Source organism: Rhincodon typus, chromosome 17, assembly GCF_021869965.1.
Source record: "Rhincodon typus isolate 14 chromosome 17, sRhiTyp1.1, whole genome shotgun sequence".
Classification (NCBI taxonomy): Eukaryota; Metazoa; Chordata; class Chondrichthyes; order Orectolobiformes; family Rhincodontidae; genus Rhincodon; species Rhincodon typus.
Window position 1 is genome coordinate 41,060,870 of NC_063348.1, and position 15,458 is coordinate 41,076,327.

At 41.2% G+C, this 15,458-nt stretch overlaps 1 protein-coding gene across 1 annotated transcript in view; it reads right to left on the minus strand.

Annotated features, from left to right (window-relative positions):
* Positions 1-12,761, minus strand: part of LOC109911690 — a 96,588-nt gene extending 83,827 nt beyond the window's left edge. Inside the window, exon 1 of the mRNA XM_020511048.2 lies at positions 12,708-12,761. The gene's annotated coding sequence lies outside the window, so the exon portion shown is untranslated. The remainder of the gene's footprint in view (positions 1-12,707) is intronic.
* Between the last annotated feature and the right edge of the window lie 2,697 nt (positions 12,762-15,458).

The following is a 15,458-nucleotide window of genomic DNA, read 5'->3' on the forward strand; positions in this document are numbered from 1 at the left end:
TTTCATTCTTCACAGATGCTGCCAGACCTGCTGAGCTTTTCCAGCAACTTTGTTTTTGTTCCTTGCTTTCTTTTGTGATTTTGATTAAGGAATAATAACCTCATCTCTGGACAGAAATGAGGTGAAACATTTTCTCTTAGAGGATCATGACTCTTTGGAACTCTCTTGCTGCAAAGGTGGTGGAAGAAGAGTTAGAAGAAGATTTTTAGATCGATTATTGTTAAGCAAGAGGTGAAAATGTTGTGAGGAGTGGGCGGGATTTGTGGTTATAATCAATTCATCCATGGTCTGATTAAATGACATAGCAGAATCAAAAGGCTGAATAGCCTAATTTGTGTGTATGTCAGTGTGTTGGTAAATCTTCCCTCTTTGAAATAGTACCATGAGATCTTTTACATCTACCTGTGAGGCAGACATGATCTCAATTTAACATCTCATCAAAAGATAGAACCTTCAGCAGTGTAGGATTTCCTCAGTTTTTGAAGTTACACCTAACACTATTCACTGAGTCATGGTTGACACCAGTTAAGGTTTGGAAATATCACCTTCTGCGTAAAGGTAAATCACTTAAAGAATGTTTTCCTTTCAAAATCATTGAATGGGAATCTTGAACTTTTGCGTTCTGAATTAGAATGTTCCACTTTTAATATTTCTTTTGCTCCATGACTTCAAGTTAATTTCATGAATACATTACTATCCTGTAAGTGTTTACAATGTCACATAGATGCTTCCAGACAACACACTTCAAACTTCTACAACTTTAATATATGAGCTGGCAAGCAAGCACATTTGTGCTCATAGGATCGAATAGCACAACAACATATTGGGGTCATCAATGTAATTTGGAAATAAGATACAATTCAGTGCTCACAATTTAAAGGGAACAACTTCACAAAAGGCTAAAAGTGGCCATAGAAATATTATAGCATATACCTATTATTCTGATAGTATCAGCACACACATTAGTTTGATTTGCTGCTGATGAGAATGTAGAAATTTATTCCACGGGAAGGGGTGAAGCTCAAAGGAATGCCATCTCCATCAACAACATGTTGAGTGGACCATCTCCTATTTAGTTATAAGCCCAGAGCACAAAATGTATTGAAGTGCATTACCATGACATTGGTGCCAACCATCACAGTGATGGAAGGGACCAATATTTCAGCTCCCAAGCATCCTTAAGATTTACAAAAAATGAAGGATGGATAGATACTCAACCTCATCTCCTGTTTAGCCTGGGTTCTTTCCATCTCAGACTAAGAAAAAAATGTCTTACCTGTCAAGCTGAGACTGAGATTGTGTCCAGGCCAAATCAATTGGCAGACAGTCAAAGGCCTTTGGGGTCAAACTTCATCCAAAGTTACACAAGTTGACAATGTTATTACAAAGGCCCAGTAATGACTGGTGAAAGAAATGAAAGCTTCCCCATTGTGCAGTTGTTATTGAAGTTAGGTTGAAAATATATCCATATGGAAAGTGAAGGACAGCTTTATTTTGCATCTGCTCATGCTGTACCCAACTTAACAATGCTTGATATCAACACTGAAATGCCATGGAAAGTAAACATTCCATGCTTGGTTCTACTATCCTTTTTCTGAACGCAGAAATCTACTCAGAATATAAACACTGAAAACTGATAACTTATTGCAAATTAACATTGAGAACAGAGAGTGGACTATAACTGTACAGAGAATGAAAAAGCTGGCATTGCCGAAATATTATAAGGAGATATTGCTTGAACCAGAAGTGAAGAGCTGCTTAAGTACCTCGATGGGGACAGCACAGATAGATGAGGGGTAAAATAAAGCCAAGAACTGTGGATGCTGGAAATTTGAAGCAAAAACAGAAATTGCTGGAGAAACTCATCAGGTCTGGCAGCATCGGTGAAGATAAAGTAGAGTCAACATTTCTGATGCAGTGACCCTTCATCAGAACATATTAGTAGCTAGGAAAAGGTGGTATATATGCTGAATTTAGGAGTGGGGAGGTTGGGGATGTTAGGGGTGGTGGGTAAATTAAAAGGAGCATAATGATAGGTAGCGACAGAGTCCAGAGAGAGGGAAAGACAATTAGATAAACAGAGGGATGGGCACTGGTATGCCAGGGAAGGAGAAAACCTGATATTGGGCATCATAAGAAGGTGAAAATGGATTGGCTGTACTGAAAGCAGCTCATGTGATGACAGGACCTGGAGTGTGTGGGTGGATAAAGGTGTCCACAAAAATTAACCAAGCTTCCTGTTAGTTTTTCCATGTTACCCCTCGTCTACTTGGGTTTGGTGTAGGGGGTGCTGGGGTGGTGGGGATAAAGGACATGGAAGAAGGTATTCAGGTCCTAAAATGATCGAACTCAACATTGAGTCCTGAAGGCTGCAAGACCTCCCAAGTGGAAAATAAAATGCTATTCTACCAGCTTGCGTTGAACCTCCTGTTGCCTGCCATTTCAACTGCAATGCTCCAGCAAGGTTCAACGCAAGCTGGTAGAACAGCATCTTATTTTCCACTTGGGGGACCCTGCAGCTTCAGGACTCAATGTCGAGTTCAATAATTTTAGGACCTGAATACCTTCTTCCATGTCCTTTATCCCCAACACCCCAGCAACGCCCCCACACCCAAACCCGGGTAGGTGAGGGGGGTCATGGAGAAACTGGCAGAATTAAGTTCCTGTGCTGTCAGAGAATCTGTCTTTGGAAGGCAGTTGATCAGTGCTGAAAGGTGCACATGAAAAGGTATTCTTGAGCTTTCCCTGAATAACGTCAGGATTTGCATGGATTTTCTTTCCCAAAGTAGGTCATAATTTACCATAACCATGCAACAAATTTGTACCTGTTTTTGCATAATTCTTGTTTCTTGTTTATTTAATTCCAATAAGATTTTTCAAGGTAAGTATTACAAGTAAGAGCTGTAAACAGTGCAGTGCTCTCTACATACCCTCTGGAATATGTGTGAACATTATAAGTGACCTCCATAAACAATCATATTGAAGAAATGTTAATTAATTGCTTAGCATCTGAACCAGGAAGAGTCAGAATATTACACTCAATGGCAATTTGGATACAGAAAGTAGAATACAGAGATGATAAATAAAATTGGTGTCAGGAAGGCAGGCAAAAGTGCAAATATATTTTTAAAATTATTGCAACAAATTAAAAGCTAAACAGTTGTGACATCATACTTGCAAAAGTTCGTTTTTCAGGCCAGAGAAGTTGATTGTCAGTAATTAATAGTTACCATTCCATTAAAAAGTGTTCTTACGCGGAAATGGACAGTTACAACTTTCAGTGATGTTAGTCCATATTTACTGTACACTGTGGCCAAGTGTAATACACCACACATTTCAATGGTGAGTAAGAGGGTAAGACGCCATTTTCGCAAAGCCAATACTAAACAGCAACATTCAGATTTTTATTGTTAACCACACTTTCAATTTTGTCTGATATTGTTATGTAATTTAAATATTAAAAACAGCGAATGCCACAAATTCTGACACTTTATATTTTCTATGAATTAATGATAAAACCAGTAGAACTGGAACTCATAAAACTGATAAGAACGGGTTCTAACTTCTGTATTTCAAGTACCTGTACTTTCATGGATTTCATTTTTTCATAGAATCCCTACAGTGCAGAAACAGGCCCTTCAGCCCAACAAGTCCACACTGATCCTTGGAGCATCCCACCCAGGCCCATCCTCCCATAACCCACCCAATCTACATATCCCTGAACACTATGGGCAATTTAACATGGCCGATCCACCTATCCTTGGACTGTGAGAGGAAACCGGAGCACCCGGAGGAAACCCACGCAGATACGGAGAGAATGTGCAAATTCCACACAGACAGTTGCCTGAGGGTGGAATTGAGCCCCGGACCCTGGTGCTGTGAGGCAGCAGTGCTAACCACTGAGCCACCATGCCACCCAAATTATACAAATTTATTCAGTTGGTCTGAATTGATTTTGTTTATCCATTTTTCTTTTGCTTTAATTTTCCTGGTTTATTTTTGTTCCAAACCAGGTTGGATGAACCACTAGTCTTTGAAATGTTAGCCCTATTCTTCCACTTTGAAAAGAAAACACTTGGTGTATCCCAACTGGGATTGGATTCTAACCCCAAAAAAGGTGTTGAGTGGCAAAAGAAGTAGGCAATACACAAGATGTTAAGGTTGGAGGAGCATTTCAATTTTAGAGGCTTACAGGGCTTGAGGAGGTTACAGAGGTTTCTAGGTACAAAGCCAAGAAGGATGAAATAAAACCAGGATGAATATTTTATTGCTGTGATCTTACCAAACTAGCAGATACTATAGGACAATAAGTACTTGAGTGATAGGTGAACAGATCTTGATGAATGTAAGGATGCAATAGTGACAACACTTCAAAAATATTAACTAGTTCTAAAGCACTTCAGGAGGTTGTGAAAATTGTAATATAATGTAAGCTTTTTTTTCTTTAACGTCCTAGTCCAGTCAGGTTGAACACACACAGATATTAGTGGGAACTGGGTGTGGAAAACATGGTTCAGGACAACAAGGACTCCAGTGAAAAATTACACAAGTTCACACAGTTTGTAAGATGTGTGTCCAAAGATTTTAATGTTTGTTAAAAACTGTAGGGGGCTTTTGGCCTTTAAACTCACCCAATGGCATCATTTATCTTGTTAATGAAGCGTGGATTTTGCAGAAAACAAGGACCTATAGTTTTATCAACATCATCAACACAGAAATAAATTTATACACAGCCTTTTCTTAAGGAGACTCAACTGATAAACGCAAAGCTCAATTTCAACAGAACGAAAGGAAACCTATAAAACTAAATCATAATGAGGTTTTTTTCCGTTGAAATAATTTACTCTCTGCTGGGCCTACTGCAATGCATAATCTTAACATTAGAGGGCAGAATTGACTGCAGTGGCAGTTCTGTTCAGTCAGTTCCTTCGTTAATCGATTCTTTCAGAGAGTGGCATTGCATTTCCTTCCAGTTTAGCCAAATTTTACATTGAATTAAAAAGCCAGCTAATCAGTGACCACTGAACTGTTTTTGTAATTGTTCATAAGATGTGGCAGTCACGGCCTATACCAATATTTATTGCCCTTAAGTAGATGCAGGTGAGCTGCCTCCTGAAACCACTGCAGTCCATGTAGTGTAGGTACACCCACAGTGCAGTTACAGAATTTTGATCAAGTGGGAGGGAAGGAACAGCAATGTACTTCCAACTCAAAAGGGGCGTGAATCTGTGTAATTCACTACTCCAGGGTGTGGTTGATGTGGACATAGAGTAAATTTAAGGAGAAGATAGACAGAATTTAAATTAGTAATGTATTGAAAGGTTATGGAGGCTTGGTAGGAAAGTAGAGTTAAATCTGGGATGAGATCAGCCATGACCGTATCAAATGGCACAGTAAGCTTGAGAGGCTGAATTGCCTACTCCTGTTCTTAGTTTTTATGTTTGTACTCTCTACAGAGTTCCTAGCTTCTGACCTGCTCAGAGCATTTACATGGTTGGTTAATGGTAACTCCCAGAATGTTGATACAGGGAGGGAGGGGGTGGGGAGGAATTCAGTGATGATAATGCCATTGAATGTAAAGAAGAGGATTTCAAGACTAGAGGGATCATGTTAAGGTGTGAGGAGAGAGATTTAAAAATGACGTGGGGATAAATTTTTTACACAAGAAGGTAGTTTGCATGTAGAATGAACTTCCTGAGGAGGTGGTGGATGTGGGTACAATTACAACATTTAGAAGACACTTGACTAAGTACATGAATAAGAGAGGTTTTGAGGGATATGGACAAGGAGTAGGCAGGTGGGACTAGTTTAGTTGGGATTAGGTTTGGCATGGACTGATTGGACCGCAGGGGCCTTTTCCGTGCTGTATAAATCTAAGACACAATCAAACTCTCTCATGTTGGAGATGTTCATTGCCTAGCATTTGTGTGGTATCAATGTTACTTACCACTGATCAACCCAAGTCTGGATATTATCCAGGTCTTGCTGCATATGGATACAGACTGCTTGCTTAGTATCTGAGGAGCCACAAATGGCACTGAATATTGTGCAAACATCAGCAAACATTTCTATTTCTAACCTTACTGGAGATGACTGGACAGAGGACACAAGCCTGAAGAATGTCTGCAGTGATGTCCTGGGACTGAGCTGATTGATCTCCAACTACCATAGCCAATTTCCTTTGTGCTGGGTATGACTTCAACCAGCAGAAAGCTCCCCCCTACTTACTGACTTCAGTTTTGCTAGGGTTTCTTGATGCCTTATATGATCAAATGCTGCTTTGAAGTTAAAGGCAGTCACTCTCACCTCACCTCTGGAGTTCAGCTCTTTTGTCCGTGTTTGGGCTATAGGTGTAATGAGGTCAGCAGCTTAGTTTTGGTAGAACACAAACTGAGCATCAGTGAGTAGATTTTTTCTGAACATTGGGAAAATATCCAGCTCCCTACCTAACGCTTCCCCCATCGAATAGCCTCCTACTGTTCTGTAATTCTGTCATTTTGTAATGCCAGCCCATCTGATTCAGCCCGACAGCCCTATGTTTCAGAAGCACTTCATTGGCAGCAGTATGCTTTGGGCCCTCCAGTGAAATTAGCAGCAATATGTAAATACAAGGTTTCTTTTCCATTTCTCTATTGAAATGTTAGCTTAGAGAATCTAACCAATATTCAAAATGAGGAAATTTAGACCAACCATTCAGTCCCCTGGACCTGTTCCATCATCCTGTTAGTGTACGGCTGGAGACTTCAACATCTGACTTAGAGGCAGCTGAGCTATGTTGAGTCATGAAGAGATCCTCACGGAAAGAGTCACATCCTAACTGTATCTTAGCTGCTAACCATATGGTTATTGCATGGGGATGCAACACACTGCCTATTCCCACATACTGAGAAATTATTTGCTGGAAAATTCTGCTGATGAATGTGGAATACACAAATGGCCAGCATTGGAGGCTTGCAGAGACTTCAGAAGGTTGTGTGGGACTGCAGGGGAGGGTGGGGAAAGCCACAAAGGGATTTGAAAACAAATGTAAGAATTTCAAAATTGAACTGTTGCTTAAACGGGAGCTCATGTGAGTCAGAAAGCAGAGAGAGGGTGATGGGTCGACAAGGCTTGGTGCAAGTTCCTTTGCAAATTATTTCAGTGTTTATTCTTTTCCTCCCATTAGTTTATTTAGAGAACTATTTTGTGTCGTAAGTACTCTGTGTGGAGAAATATTTTCTAATATAAACCCCCAAACTACTTTTTACTAGTTTAACCTGCAATGACCTTGTCCTACTCTCGAAAGAAAATAAATGGCAATTTGATTCAGAACCACGGCTCAAATGATGAACAGTGTTTAATTTTGTCAATGTTCAGGGTATTTAATGGAAGGTAAAATTTACTACTTTGCTCAAATCAACCCTCCTTGAGATCTTAAATGCCGTCAAATAATAAGAAAGAGGAAAGATTAGGTATTAAAAGAAAGCTGAGAATGCCCAGTCTGCTTTAGCAATCGGCCTGCTCCTTAGATAGTCCTTCTATGTGTTTGTTTTGACTGTCAGAGTGGTTTATTGACAGGGAAATCCAGGAACTTGTTCTCCATCATCAAACACTGCTCATTAAGGTTAATAGCATTTGGCCTGTGTTGGTCTTTCCACAAAGTTCTGAGTGCGCCACTGTGGTCATTCTGAGCACACCAATAAATAGCACAGCATAAATTAATTGCAATCTAAACTTAATCCATTAATACAGTGCTCAAACACTCCTGAAGTGCAATAAGACACAGGGGCCTCCAAGATGTTTTATAATTCTAATTGCTCTTTCATTTACTCATGATCAGTCAAGTGGGATATTGGGCCATGATTGCTCTTAATGATAAAACATTTATCGTACAAAATTATTCAATAGGTGTAAGTGATGGTACTCAATAAGAATGGATTCACATTAGTCCAGGCAGAGCAGGAATGGATGATACTTGACTTCGGAAAGCTGGTAATAACAAACCCTGAGCAGATAAAAGGATCTGCATTTATATAAGTGCCTCGCATGATCCCAGTATGGCCTTGAGTGCTTTACAGCCAATGATTTGCATATCTCAGGAGTCCTCAGAACATTCACAAATGAAAGGGTTAATTTAAGTCTGTAGCCATTGTTGATGTATGATATGGGCAAATCATTAAAAACACAGTTACCCAAATTAATGGATTTCTTGTATTTGCCATGCTAAGTACAAGGGCTGGGATGTGTGAAATAGTAAGTGCAGTTTGAATTAATGGTCCACTTGCTGTGATCAGACAACAGCAATAAATGTTTGCATTTATGTGGCATGTTTAACGTAATACATTGTCCGAATACTGCAGCGGTTCACAAGGCAGTTCACCACTGCCTTCTGAAGGGCAACTAAGGATGGGCAATAAATGCTGGCCAGTCAATTCATTCACTCCCATGAGTGAATGAAAAGAAAACCATTTCAAGGAAAAATTACCCAAAAAAAAATTGGCTTCAAAACTCATAAGGAGATATTGGGACTGTTGACCTAAGCTTGGCTAAAGGGTTGACTGAAAATTTGAAAGGAAAATGCAATTAGAGAGATTTAATGAGGGAATCCCAGAGCTTAGAATTCAGGCAGCCAAAGATGGGGTGGAGGAAATTGATGGTTGCACATGAGAATGCAATTGGAGGAACACAGTGTTCTAGAGATCTGCGTGAGGCTACACAGATACTATCACAGCACACCCAAGTGCGGTCTTGCTCAGTGAGAAAGTTAACTCTGGGTAAGGCCTTGAAACTCTCCCAGATGAGAGATAGATGGCTTTATGTTGGCAGCTTTACTACAGTCAGCATTGGATTGTATAAAACATCAGGGACTTGACATTTCCACTGTGTCACAGGTTACAAAAAGGAATTGGCATGATTTGTAACTCTGCAGTGTCTGCTTCTGGCGTTGCAGGAGCTGAGCCTTTTGTGTGACTTATTCTGATAGCAAAACAAGCCATTCTACTGTCAGGACAAAGAATTAAAAAGTAGCCTTCACTCACCACCCAACCCCAATCTCCCCTTCCTCCCTCAGTAACATTCCAAATTACCACACATCAAATACCCGCCCCAAACTCTCCACCATCCTCCATGCCTCAATCATACTCCATCAGTCCCACCCTCCTAACCGCCCCTCCTTCATTTCAATCAACACCTTCAGGTTTATTACTGTGAGAAAGATTTTGCTCTGGTTCTTTGGGATGCCTTCTCCAACAAAATCAATTATAATGGTCCAGAACACAGAACATAGAACAGTACAGGCCCTTCGGCCCACAATGTTGTGCTGACCTACTATCGTACTAAGATCAATCTACCCTGCATACTCTACATTTTACTATCCTCCATGTCCCTATCCAAGAGTCATTTAAAAGTCTCTAAAGTATCTGACTCCACTACCACTGCTGGCAGCGCATTCCACACTCCCACCACTCTCTGTGTGAAGAACCTACCTCTAACATCTCCCCTATACCTTCCTCCCATAACCTTAAAATTATGTCCCCTTGTAATAGTCATTTCCACCCTGGGAAAAAGTCTCTGACTATCCACTCTATCTATGCCTCTCATCATCTTGTAAACCTCTATCAAGTCACCTCTCATCCTTCTTCGCTCCAATGAAAAAAGCCCTAGCTCCCTCAATCTTTCCTCATAAGATCTGCCCTCTCGTCCAGGCAGTATCCTGGTAAATCTCCTGTGCACCTTCTCTAAAGCTTCCACATCTTTCCTGTAATGAGGTGACCAGAACTGGACACAATATTCCAAGTGTGGTCAAACCAGAGTTTTATAGAGCTGCAGCATAACCTTACAGCTCTTAAACTCAATTCCCCTGCCAATGAAAGCCAACATACCATACACCTTCTTTACAACCCTATCAACTTGGGTCGCAACTTTGCGGGATCTATGGACGTGGACCCCAAGATCTCTCTGTTCCTCCACACTGCCAAGAATCCTGCCATTAACCCTGTATGCTGCATTCAAATTCGATCTTCCAAAATGAATCACTTCACACTTTTCTGGGTTGAATTCCATCTGCCACTTCTTTGCCCAGCTCTGCATCCTATCAATGTCCCGTTGTAACCTACAACAGCCCTCCACACTGTCCACAACTCCACCAACCTTTGTGTCATCGGTAAACTTTCTAACCCACCCTTCCACTTCCTCATCCAAGTCATTTATAAAGATCACAAAGAGCAGAGATCCCAGAACAGATCCCTGCGGCACACCACTGGTTACAAAGCTCCAGGCTGAATACTTTCCATCTACTACCACCCTCTGTCTTCTATTGGACAGCCAGTTTTGTATCCAGACAGCCAAATTTCCCTGAATGCCATGCCTCCTTACTTTCTGAATGAGCCTACCATGTGGAACCTTATCGAATGCCTTGCTAAAATCCATATACATCACATCCACTGCTCTACCTTCTTCGATGTGTTTTGTCACATCCTCAAAGAATTCAATAAGACTTGTGAAGCATGACCTGCCCCTCATAAAGCCATGCTGACTATTTCTAATCAAACTGCACTTTCCCAAATAATCATAAATACTATCTCTCAGAATCCTCTCCAATAATTTGCCCACCACAGAAGTAAGACTGACTGGTCTGTAATTTCCAAGATTATCCCTATTCCCGTTCTTGAACAAGGGAATGACATTTGCCACCCTCCAATCTTCAGGCACTACTCCAGTGGTCAGTGAGGATGCAAAGATCATTATCAAAGGGGCAGCAATCTCTTCCCTCGCTTCCCGTAGTAACCTTGGGTATATCCCAACTGGCCCAGGGGACTTATCTATCCTCATGTTTTTCAAGATTTCTAGCACATCCTCCTTCCTAACAACAACCTGTTCGAGCATATCTGCCTGTTTCATGCTGTCCTCACAAACATCAAGGTCCTTCTCACTGGTGAATACTGAAGCAACGTACCTCCTCTGTCTCCGCACATAAGTTCCCTCCACTATCCCTGATTGCCCCCACCCTCACTTTGGCCATCCTCTTGTTCCTCACATAAGTATAGAAAGCCTTGGGGTTTTCTTTGATCCTACCCGCCAAGGTTTTCTCATACCCCCTTCTAGCTCTCCTAAGTCCATTCTTCAGTTCCTTCTGACTACCTTGTAGACCTCTAGAGCCCTGTCTGATCCTTGTTTCCTCAACCTTAAGTAAGCTTTCTTCTTCCTCTTGACTAGGTGTTCAACATGTCTTGTCATCCAAGGTTCCTTCACCTTACCATCCTTTCCTTGCCTCAGTGGGACAAACCTATCCAGTACTTGTAGCAACTGCTCCCTAAACAACCTCCACATTTCTATCATGCATTTCCCTGAGAACATCTGATCCAATTCATGCTCTGTAGTTCTTGCCTAATAGCATTGTAATCCCCCCTCCCCCAATTAAATACTTTCCCATATAGTCTGCTCCTATCCCTCTCCATGATTGTAGTAAAAGTCAGGGAGTTGTGATCACTATCACCGAAGTGTTCTCCCACCGAGAGATCTGACACCTGACCTGGCTCGTTGCCAAGCACCAAATCCAATATGGCTTCCCCTCTCGTCGGCCTATCTACATATTGAGTCAGACATCCTTCCTGGACACAGCTGACAAATCTGCTCCATCCAAACTATTTCCACTTAGGAGGTTCCAGTCTATATTAAGGAATTTGAAGTCGCCCATGACAACACCCCTATTACTTCTGCACCTTTCCAAAATCTGTCTCCCAATCTGTTCTTCAGTATCTCTGTTGCTTTTGGGGAGTCTACAGAAAACTCCCAATAAAGTGACTGCTCCTTCCCTCTTTCTGACTTCCACCCATACTGACTCAGTGGAGAAACCCACTTCCATGACTTCCCTTTCTGCAGCTGTGATACCATCCCTGATTAGCAGTGTCACTCCCCTACCTCTTTTACCTCCATTATCCCTGATTGGCCCTACCCTCATTTCCCATTACTCTACTGGTCAGACTGCTTTATCCTTCATCATTAATATTTTCATAGTGAATAAATAGTAACGTACAAAGAAAATGCAGTTTTCTTTTTAACATGCCTCTGATCTCTATCCCGGGGAATTCTTGGCAACACATCCAGAAATTGGTCTTTAAGTTCTAAGTTTCCAGAATAATCCTGGAGGATTGGCAACCCTACTGGGACTGTACAAACTAAATTGCTTGCAACGAACCCCAACTTCTTGATAATATTCACACACACCTGGTGAATGTCTGCAACAATTGGCACAATACTGGGGAATACTCCACAGGGTACCGAATACCAACAAAGGATTACAAAGGGCTCATGATAGAGGTACACATTCCAATGACCCATAGTTTCTAAATTCCCTTCCCTGGTTGAACGCTGATATTAGCAAGTCAATATTTAAAAGCCATAAAACAAAGGCAAATGAAACTAAAAAGCTCACATGGTTTCCATGAGAAGAAACATTATTTAAGCAAAATTTTTCAAAATCAAAAATGATGCATCAGAAAATATAATTAAACATGATTTAACATCTAATCACAAGGCAATCCCTAAGTAGTCTAGATGCTTCCTGCCTACATGTTTCTGCTCACCTCTGTTCAACAGACCTTGAATTGTTACACCAATGAAATTATGACTGAAAGAAACTGTAAACAATAATCAGCCTTTCATGAACAAATTCCAACAACATGATTCAGCTAAAATGACTGGTTAAATTTTCTTTTTTATTCCTTTACCTGAGTGGTGAAAACGTTACAGAAGACTTCGCAGGGAACAGCAATTCCACAGTGGTAGAGTGATGATCTTCTAACTGAAAAAGGGAAAATATTACTATTACAGGATTGGATAGGAAAGTGTGGATTAGAGCCAAGATCAGTATGCATGGGAAAATGTTCAAGGCTCCATCCTTATCGCCTCAGATTTAAAAACCGTGAGAATCTTTATATATTTATCAAACTCAGTGTTGCATGATGAAAAGTGAGAACATTTCACAGTTTACTTAAGTTAAATATTAAAATGAGCAGTGCAGTAATCACTAAGATGCATTTAAGGGAAAGCCAGACAAACACAGGAGGGAAAACATGAATAGAGGGATCTGTTGTTAGGACAGAATGAAGGAAAATGGGAAGAGGCCCCTGGAAACAACAAACGACAGCATAGACAAGTTGGGCTAAATTGCCTTTTTCTGTGCTAGAAATCAAACATTTTCCTATGTAAAGATATTAATTATTACACAGCAATAGGCAAAGAAGGCAAGCAATCATCAAAATTATGATTTGGCTGCAAATTTTGAGATAAAATATTACTGAAGAATTCAAACATAAACATTTCAATATGATACCCTGATTAACAATCTCTGTCCGTATTTTCCAAAAATTACATCCGTGTGCATTATGTCTAAAAATGCATATTTTTTAAAAATCTCTTTACCTCCAATATAAGTATGCACATTGTTATCAACATGTGCAAAATTAACCAAAGTAAGATAGCTTTATAATTCATTTTCCTAGCATTCGGTGTCATGTGTTTACACAGTACACCAACAACTGAGGTTCAGGAACATTCATGCCCTGCGGGATTCTGCACTTACACATTCTGATCAGATTGTAATGTACTAAACTGAGATATAGAATATTCTGAGAGGACTTGACTGGATAAATGCTGAGAGGCTGTTTCCCCATCTCGAGAATCTACAAGAGGTTATAAGGAGAATCTTAGCAGCCTCACAGTAGAGGGTCAGAGGGTGATTTGCTGAAAACTTGTCGAACCTACGAAGGGACCTTAGAAATTTTGGGTCATTGGAATGTGAATATCTGCCATGAGCTTTTGTAATCCTTTGTTAGTACTTGGCACCCCAGTAGATGTGTTTTCTCTGCATTAGTAGCCTTGTTTGCTTTTGAAAAGCTGATAATACAATCCAACTCTCAGTGATTTTGCTAGAGGTGTACTTAGATGAGTTGCCACCTGATATGAGTCGTCAACTAATTAGGACCATTTAAATAGGACATGGGAGCATATTAGAGACACAGCCAGGATCATTCTCCCCCACCATCCTCCCCACCCACAAAAGGCTGAAACCTAGTTATTGCCTGGTGATATTCTCCTAGCACCAAGCCAGGGGTCATTGATACCTCCTTTATATTGCCCCATCCTGCTGGTGTGGGGAACAGGAAGTCATTGCTGTGGCTGCAATCTATTCTGAGGGCGCACTCTTTGTCAATATTGATGGCTTGTCAGCTGTGGCCACATTTGAATCTTTAAAGAAAATGTCTTCAGATGATACCTCTAGCTTGAGGTGTCCTTGTGTTTGCCCACCTCGTCTGTCCCCTTTCCAATCCCTCTGTCCCTTCTCCCTCCTCTCATCTTATCTTCATTCCCCTCCCTCTTCTCCTCTCCATCATCTCTTCCCTTTCCCCATTTTCTCCCCAGTCCACTCTCACTCTACCTCTGTCCCCTCCCCCTCTTTCTTCCCCTCCATCGTTCATTCTCCCCTTCTTGCTAACCCCTCCCCATCTCCCCTCCTCAAATGCTCCTCTCCACATCCTTCCAACCATTCCTCACTCCCCTCTCTCCTCCACTCTTCTTTCCATCCCCACACCACCTGGCCTATACCCTTCCATTGATCAAACCTGGGCCTCAGATAGTGGGGGTAGGGGGAGGAGGCTTTGCTGTTGACTAAGTCAGGGCTGTTGGGGGTTGGGCAGTGAAGCGAGCAACAAGGATGTGGATGAAGGTAGTGTATGCATTGAGGAGAAGAAGGAGGAGGCTCCCAAGTGGAGAAAAAAGAAAGGAGACACAAGGGGATGGAGTAGAAATTAGGTGTAAGGGGGACAAGAATGGGGAAACATAAAAGTGGGCTTCCATGGAAGGGAAGAAGGGGATGTTTGGGCAGGGGAGAAGAGGCTTTGAGAGTGGAGGCAACTACAGATAGAAGGGGTTGGGAGAAGGAGACTACAAGGGGGTTGAAAGAGGCTGGAAAGGATAAAACCAGTTTAAACCTGCCAACATAGAAATAATCAGCCAACTTGGATCCAAGAGAACTTAAATTACTTAGAGAATGAATTCCTTGAAAAGTTAATGTGTTTAAGAGCTTGGTTAGGCCACACCTGGAGCTCTGTGTAAAATTTTGGTCTCCTTGTCTCAGGGAAGATATCATTGTCAGAGAGGGAATGCAACAAATGTTCATCAAACTCGTTCTAGATATTCTGGAATTTCAAAGAATGAGGGGTGATCTCATTGAAACCTACAAATACTTAAACAAAGAGACAGGTAGATGCAGCTAAGATGTTTCCCCTGGTCACGAAGTCTAAAACCAGGCAACACCACTTAAAAATAAGTGGAATGACACTTAAACGGTGAAATTATTTCACTGATAGTAGGAACTGCAGATGCTGGAGAACCTGAGATAACAAGGTGTAGAGCTGGATGAACACAGCAGGCCAAGCAGCATCAGAGGAGCAGGAAGGCTGACGTTTCGGGCCTGAAGA